Genomic DNA, 8,513 nt, shown 5'->3' with positions numbered 1-8,513 from the left:
AGAGTAGGTGTCAAGGGAGGTGTAGTGCTCCGCTTTTCCACTTGGAGCGCTAAGCCCACACATGAGGGACAGGCTACTATGACTAGCAGCCCTGTCAGAAACTTGGAGAGTCAGTGAGGAGCAATTCCCAAAAGGAAGGAAAAGAGAATTACTGCTTCTGAGTGGAAAGATCAAGTGTGCTAAGCAGGCAAAAACAATCCATGTAGAATATAGATATGTATTAAAAAGTCTCACTCACCAAATATAAATCAGCAGTAATAATATCATGTCCCTCTACCAGACACCAAGAGGAGCAACTGTCCAGACAGCCTGTCCATTCCCACTGTGTTGCTTGCTAGATGAGTCCCCAAGCCCCAGCCACAGTCATCCTCCTCCTAGGCTTTAACCCAGAGCATCAGCATGAAATGCAACCCCGAGGCCAGTCCTCATTTCTGCCTAATTTCTGACAGGTGCTGTTGGTGAGCGAGCACTGGACCAGGGGTCACGAACACTGGTTATTGTCTCCTGCTCATCCAAAGACACTACTTTACCGTTTTAGCTTTGGCTTCCTGTTTGTAAAGATGTTCCAGTTGGATCCTAAAATCTCAGCCTTAATGTGCTTTCATTCCCTGGAACTTTGTAATGACCATGTCCTAGAATCAAAACTAACCCCATGAGGACCAGATAAGTAAAAGTTTTGTGCTGTCATTTTTTAAAAATAATTTATTTCTATTGCCTGTCTTTCCAACTCCACTTACTACTTCCCTATTGTAGTAAGATCGATCTTTTAAAAAAATAAATAAAAGTAGCCTTGGCTGGTGTGGCTTAGTGGATTGAATGATGGCCTGTGAATTGAAGGCTGCAACCTTAATTCCCAGTCCAGATATATGCCTGGGTTGTAGGCCAGGTGCCCAGGGGTGTGCAAGGGGCAACTGATCGATGTATCTCTTGTACATCAATGTTTCACTCCCTCTCTTTCTTCCTTTCTTCCCCTCTCTCTAAAAATAAATAAAACTTTTTTAAAAAATTAAAAGGTTTTAAAAATAAAAAAAAATAAAAGTGAAAGCTAAGAAATAGTCATACTGTTTTCCTACTGAAACCCACTCTGCCTGTTTGGTTCCTGAATAGAAAATAACCTTGCTAGCTTGTCACTGAAAATAACAAAAACAAATAAACAAAACCTTCACAAACTGACCCCAAGCTGCCCCTCTAGATTCCTACACTCTCCATCAAGTCCCCCCTAATGTTTACATCTTACAGAGCCATGATATATTTATCGCAATTTTTAGAATTAATATTTGTACAATATTATTAACTAAGCTACAGACTTTATTCAGATTTTGCCATCTTTCCCCCTGATGTTCTTTTGTGCTCCAGAATCCAATCCAGGAGACTACATATTGCATTTAGTCATCCTGTCTCTTTAGCATCCTCCATTCTGACAGTTTTGTGGTTTTTCCACGCCTTTCATCATCTTGGCACTTTTAAAGAATACTAAAAATGCATTTTACAGACATTTCCCCCCACTTTTGCTTTATAATATCTTGGCAAAACAAGAGTTCTCAAAGTTTTTTTTTATGTCACCTTCCTTCTTCTCACCTTCTTCAGTGAGGTTATGTCATACATTTATAGTACAGGCACATTTAAACAAGCTGCATCCTATTCTGGCTTCCTCCAACACCTCATGGGTTTTTCTCAAATTTTGCACGTAGTGAAGGTTGCTCTTAGCGAGGTGCAGTTCTGCAGATTTTGACAATTAAGAGGCATGCACGTGCCACATGGAACCATTCCATTATCCTGAAAACTGCAGCAGCTGATCTGTTTCCACCACTATCATTTTTCCTTTTCCAGAATTCCATACAAATAGAATCATAACAATTCAGGTGTTTACATCTGTATTCTTTTACTAATAAATAGCACATAAAATTTACCTATTTTGGTACATGAATCAGTAGTCAGTTCTTTTTTTACTCTTCAGTAGTAGTGGATTAGGTGGGAATATCATAGTTTGTTTATCAATTTTTCCTGTTCAGGGACATTGAGTTGTTTTTAGTTTTTGGCAATTATGAATAAGGGTGTTAAAAAATATTGGTATAAAAGTTTTTGCACCAACATAAATCTCCAGTTTGTGTAGGTAATTTTCTATGAGTAGAAATGCTTTCTCAATTGTATAGTAAGTGTCAGCCTAAATTTATAAGAAACTGGCAAACTCCTTTATAAAGTTGCAATATTTTGTGTTCTGATTAGCAGTGATGGGAGTTCTCATTGCTCTATTTTTTTACTACCACCTAAAATTATCAAATTATTTATTTTAACAATTCTAGTAAGTGTATGAGATCTGTGTGGCAAAAGTCCAGCCATTGCTAATATAATAAGGATGGTTTGTGCAAATTGATGTAACTTGGCAGCCAAGTACAGTGTACTGGAATGTGCATGTGAACAATGACAACTTCACTGTCCTAGTCCGTAGGTGCAGTAGATACCATTCAGTGAGCTTGTGTACCATGTGGATGTAGCATTCAAAATGACTGAGCAAGTATAGCAACAAATCTCTATCAAATTTTATGTTAAGCTTGAACATTCCTCCACAGAAACAATTTGGGTGATTCAGAAGGCTGCAGCTGTGGGTAACTGATGATGGGCAGTTTCATCCCTGTAATGTGCCTGCTCGTGTATCACATCTTATGCAGGGTTTTTTTTTGTGAAACATCAAATCACCCAAGTGACTCAGCCTCCCTACAGCCCAGATTTAATGGTCTGTGCCTTCTGCCTTTTCTCAAAACCAAAATCACCTTTGAAAGGGAAGATATTTGAGACCATCAATGAGATTCAGGAAAATACAATGGGCAGCTGATGGCAATTGGGAGAACTGTGTGAGGTCCCAAGGTGCCTACTTTGAAGGGGTCTGAGGAGTCATTGTTCTATGTATGATGTTTCTTGATTCTTCAATAAATGTCTCTATTTTCAGATTACATGGCTGGATGCCTTCTGGACAGGCCTCGTATAGTGGTATATAATAATTCTGTTTTACAGAGACACCACAGAGAGATGGGAGGTACAGTTGGCAAAGGCCCTTTGCTTACCCTTTGGGGAATCAATTCTTAGAACAGCCAATGAAATGTAAAAGTAAGATGTAAGGATTCAGACAGAGGGTCCAATCAGCAGTGTTCCTGCCACAAGGATGAGCATCAGGTTATTCACATAAGTACTGGAGAAGGCTATCTTCAGGACGGGGAACAGATAACAGTAGAAATGGGGTAAGATATTGGGGCCACAGAAGGAAAGCCTGGTCACTAGGAGGGTATGCACTAGGGCATGGAAGGTAATGGCCACCCATGACCCAGCCACCAATAGGATACAGCATTGGGAGTTCATGGTCATGGCAAGATGGAGGGGGTGGCTGATAGCCACACAGCTGTCAGGTGCCATCACAGCCAGGAGAAAGTTGTCCACGTCTGCAAATAGGTCAAAGAAATAGAGTTGTGTAAGACTTTCACCATAAGAAATCAGTTTGCTTCCTGAGCCACTATTATCTAGCAACTGGAGAATTATTGTAGAGATGAAACCAATGTCAGAGAAGGACAAGTTGGCCAGAAATATGTGCCTGAGGGTGTGGAGGTGCATGCCAGAGCCAATGGCCAAGACGATGAGCAGGTTTTCCAGCGCAGTGACCAGGTACATGCCCAGGAAGACCCCAAATAGGAGAGTCTGCTCCTCTGGCCGCTCAGAGAGGCCCATGAGAAGAAACTCATAGATGTTGGTCTGGTTTCTTCTGTCCATGTATGGAATTCTGTATGAAATAAATTGCTTAACTGTCAATAGCAAAAATAATAATTCTATTTTAACTTTGTGATTTTTTTTAGTAACTAATGATCAGTGAATCTTTTCATATGTTTATTTTCAAATTATATATCTTTTTGGTGGTTAGCCAATTCAGATTTATAATTTCATTGTTTTCTATTGTTTCATTTCAAGTATTCCTTATACTATCTGGTTATACGTCTTTCAGCAGATGTGTAATTTACAAACACTTTCTTTATGCCTGTGTCTTGTTTTTTTGTTCTCTTAAAAATGTCTTTCACAGATCAAAGCTTTGGTAAAGTCTAATTAATTACTATGTTCTTTTATGAATATGCTTTTGAAATGATATGTAAAAACTTCTAATCAGACCCAGCACTTGTAGATTTTCTGTTGTTTTCTAGAGGTGTTTTAGTAGTACATTTTACCCTCAGGGCTGTAATCAGTATTGACTTTGTATTAATTAAGGTGTGAGACATAGCTCAAGGGTTATTCTTTTGTAAATGGTGTCCAATATTTTGAGCACAATTACATGGTAAGATTATTCTGTCTCTAATAAATTATATTTTTACTCTTGTAAGAAGATAAGTTCACTGTATTTGATTTTTATTGTTGTGGTCACTGTTCCTCAAATATTTTTTTATTTCCCTCTCTCCCTCTACTTTGGGGATTTCACTTCAATGTGCATCAGGACATCTGAAGTTGTCATACAGTTAAACTCAACAACACCTTTGATTTTATTAGTTGGTTTTCCTCTCTGTGTGCTTCCTATTGAATAGTATGGCTTATAAGAATAGCTGCTGTTTTTGACTCTGTGTGGGCAACAGGCACTGTTACCTTTACTCTCTTTCTTATTTTTATTTTTTATTTATTGATGTTCAGTTACAGTTGCCCTGCCCTTTACCCCATTGCTCTCCCATGCCCCATCTCCCCAGTCCCATAGTCAATTCAACCCATTGTCTGTGCCCAGGAGTCCTCTATTCATGTTCTTTGGCTTGCCCCTTCACCTTTTTTCCTTGTTATTTCCCTCCCCTAGCCCCCTTGTCACTGTCAGTTTGTTCTTTATTTCAATGTCTCTGATTCTATTTTGCTCATTTGTTTGTTTTGTTGATTAGGTTCCACTTATAGGTGAGATCATATGGTATTTGTCCTTCACCACCTGGCTTATTTCGCTTAACATAATGCTCTCCAGTTCCATCCCTGCTGTCCTGAAGGGTAGGAGCTCCTTCTTTCTTTATGCTGAATAGTTGTCCACTGTGTAAATGTACCAGAGTTTTTTGATTCATTCATTTACTGATGAGCATTTAGGCTGTTTCCAGTGCTTGGCTATTGTAAATAATGCTTCTCTGAACATTGGGATGCATAGGACCCTTTGAATTGGTGTTTAAGGATTGTTAGGAAATATCCCCAACAGTGGGTTTGCTGATCAAAAGGCAGTTCCATCTTTAGTTTTTGAGGAAATTCCATACTATTTTCCACAATGGCTATACCAATCTGCATTCCCACCAACAGTGCGCTAGGGTTCCCTTTTCCCCAGAACCTCAACAGGGCTTGTTGTTTGTTGATTTATTAATGATGGCCATTCTGACTGGTGTGAAGTTGTATCTCATTGTGGTTTTAATTTGCATCTCTCTAATGGCTAGTGACCTTAAGCATCTTTTCATGTGTCTATGGGCCCTCTGTATGTCCTCCTTAGAGAAGTGTTTGTTCAGGTCATTTGCCCATTTTTTAATTGATTGTTTGTTTTCCTGGTGTGGAATCATGTGTGTCCTTTGTATATTTTGGAGATCAAAGCCTTGTCCTAGGTATCATTTGCAAATACATTTTCCCATACAGTTAGTTCCTTTTCCATTTTTGTTGATGTTTTCTTTAAGCAGTGCAGAAGCTTTTAAAATTGTTGTGGTCCCATTTGTTTTTGCTTTCCTTTATATCCCCTGTCCTAGGGGATGTATCAGTTAAAATATTGTTGCATGGAATATCTGAAATTTTGCTGCCTATTTTTTCCTCTTGGACTTTTATGGTGTCATAATTTGTATTTAAGTCTTTTATCCATCTTGAGTTTATTTTGGTGTATGATGTAATTTGGTGGTCAAGTTTCATTTTGGGCATGTAGTTGACCATATCTCTCAACACCATTTGTTAAAGAGGCTATTTTTACTCCATTTTATGTTCCTCTCCCCTTTGCTAATATTAATGTTTAACCAAACATATTGACATGGTTTTATTTCTGGGATCTCTAGTCTGTTTCATTGGTCTATGTGTCTGTTTTGTGCCTGTACCAGACTGTTTTGATTACAGTGACCTTGTAATGCAGTTCAACATCAAGGTTGTTGTCCCTTCTACTTTGTTCTTTCTCAAAATCAGTGCAGCTATTCAGGGTCCTTTATGGCTCTATATAAATTTTTGAAATATTTGTTCTATATCTGTGAAATGTGTCATTGTTACTTTGATAGGGATTGCATTGAATCTATAAGTTGCTTTGGGTAGTATGGACATTTTAACAATGTTAATTTGTCTGTCCATGAACATGGTATATGCTTCCATTTGTTTGTGTCTTCCTTAATTTCTTTCTTCATAGTTCTGTAGTTTTTTTGAGTACAGGTCTTTTACCTCCTTGGTTAAGTTTATTCCTAAGTTATTTTTTTATAGTAAATAGAATTTTTTCCTAATTTTTGTTTCTGATATTTCATTGTTGGTGTACAAAAACACCTTCAGTATCAGAATGCTGATTTTGTATCTCACTGTTTTTGCCAAATTCATTTATTAGGTTGAGTAGTTTTTTTGTTGGAGTCTGTAGGGTTTTCTATGTACTCTCTCATGTCATCTGCAAACAGTGACAATTTTGTTTCCTTCTCTCCAATTTGAATGCCTTTTATTTCTTTTTGTTGCCTGATCACTATGGCTAGAACTTCCAATGTTATGTTGAATAGAAGTGGTGAAAGCAAACACCCTTGTCTTGTTCCTAATCTTAGTGGGAAAGCTTTTAGTTTTTGCCTGTTAAGTATGATGTTGGCTGTAGGTTTCTCATATAGGGCCTTTATTATGTTGAGGGATACTCTTTCTACTTCCACTTTGCTGAGTGTTTTTATCATAAATAAGTACTATAGTTTATCAAATGCTTTGTCTGCACCTATTGATATCATCATGTGTTTTTTGTTTTTCATGTTATTTATGTGATAGATTTCACTTATTGATTTGTGAATGTTGTACCATCCTTGCATCCCTAAAATAAATCTCACTTGATCATGGTATCTGATCTTTCTAGTGTATTACTGGGTGTGGTTTGCCAACATTTTGTTGAGGATTTCAGCATCTATGTTCATCAACAATATTGGCCTGAATTTTTCTCTCTTTGTTGTCTTTATATTGTTTTAGAATCAAGATAATACTGGCCTCATAAAGAGTTTGGAAAACATCCCCTTTGGGGGGTTTTTTGGAATAGTTTGAGAAGGATAGGGATTAGTTCTTCCCTAAATGTTTGGTAAAATTCTCCTGTGAAGCCTTCTGGCCCAGGTCTTTTTTGTGTTGGGAGTCTTTTGATTAGTGCTTCATTTCACTAGCTGATATTGGTCTATTCAGGCTTTCTGCTTTTCCTCGACTCAGTTTTGAAAAATTATGTTTCTCAAAATTTGTCCATTTCACTCAGGTTTTCTTATGATCCTTTGTATTTCTGTAGTAGCACTTATAATTTCTCTTTCATTTCTGATTTTATTTNACTTGTTCATGTGAGTCCATTCCCTTTTCCCCTATGATTCTCTCCTCTCTCCCCTCTGGGCCCTGACAGCCTGTTCCATATTTGAGTGTCATTGGTTGTATTTTGCTTGCTTGTTTGGTTTGTTTAGATTCCTGTTTGATTAGTGCTTCATTTCACTAGCTGATATTGGTCTATTCAGGCTTTCTGCTTTTCCTTGACTCAGTTTTGAAAAATTATGTTTCTCAAAATTTGTCCATTTCACTCAGGTTTTCTTATGATCCTTTGTATTTCTGTAGTAGCACTTATAATTTCTCTTTCATTTCTGATTTTATTTATTTGGCTCCTCTCTGTTTTTCCTGTTGAGTCTGGTTAAAGTCTTGTTGATTTTGTTTATCTTTTCAAAGAACCCACTTCTGGATTTATTGGTCCTTCAAGTTATTCTTTTAGTCTCTATGTCATTTAATTCTGCTCTGATCTTGATTATTTCCTTCCTTCTACTCATTCTGGACTTGTTTGTTGTTCTTCCTCTAGTTTTTGTATATTTAAAGTTAGGTCATTTATTTGAAATTTTTCTATTTTCTTTAGATAGGCCTGTATTGCTATGAACTTTTCTCTCAGGACTGCCTTTGCTGTGTCCCAGAAGTTTTGGGTTGTTGTGTGTTCATTTTCATTTGTTTCCGGAAACATTTTGATTTCTTCTGTGATCTCATTGTGTATTCATTCATTGTTATTCATTCTCAATGGATTTGGTTGTTTTTTAGTTTTTTCCTTGAGGTTGATTTTTTGTTTCAAGCCATTGTGATCTGAGAAAATACTTGATATGATTTCAATATTCTTGGATTTGTTATAGCTTGTTTTGTGTCCTATCATGTGGTCTATCTCTGAAAATTTTCCATTATTCTTAATTATGTAGTCCCTTGTCTTTCTCTAGGTGGTTTTCTCACAAACACAGGGCTTATTAGTACCCTACTGATTATTTGAGGACACTTATCTACAGATTTCCAGAGTTTTCTCTCTGTGTTGTGCTTTCTTCTATATTACT

At 37.2% G+C, this 8,513-nt stretch overlaps 1 pseudogene; it reads right to left on the bottom strand.

The window, feature by feature from the left end:
• Positions 1-3,006: 3,006 nt before the first annotated feature.
• LOC118992474 (olfactory receptor 1361-like) lies at positions 3,007-3,759 on the bottom strand (annotated as a pseudogene).
• Positions 3,760-8,513: the final 4,754 nt, after the last annotated feature.

Source organism: Sturnira hondurensis, unplaced genomic scaffold, assembly GCF_014824575.4.
Source record: "Sturnira hondurensis isolate 20B ecotype Veracruz unplaced genomic scaffold, ASM1482457v3 Scaffold0008196, whole genome shotgun sequence".
NCBI lineage: Eukaryota > Metazoa > Chordata > Mammalia > Chiroptera > Phyllostomidae > Sturnira > Sturnira hondurensis.
Note: the sequence above shows the minus strand (reverse complement) of the source record. Positions and strands in the feature narration are given on the sequence as shown.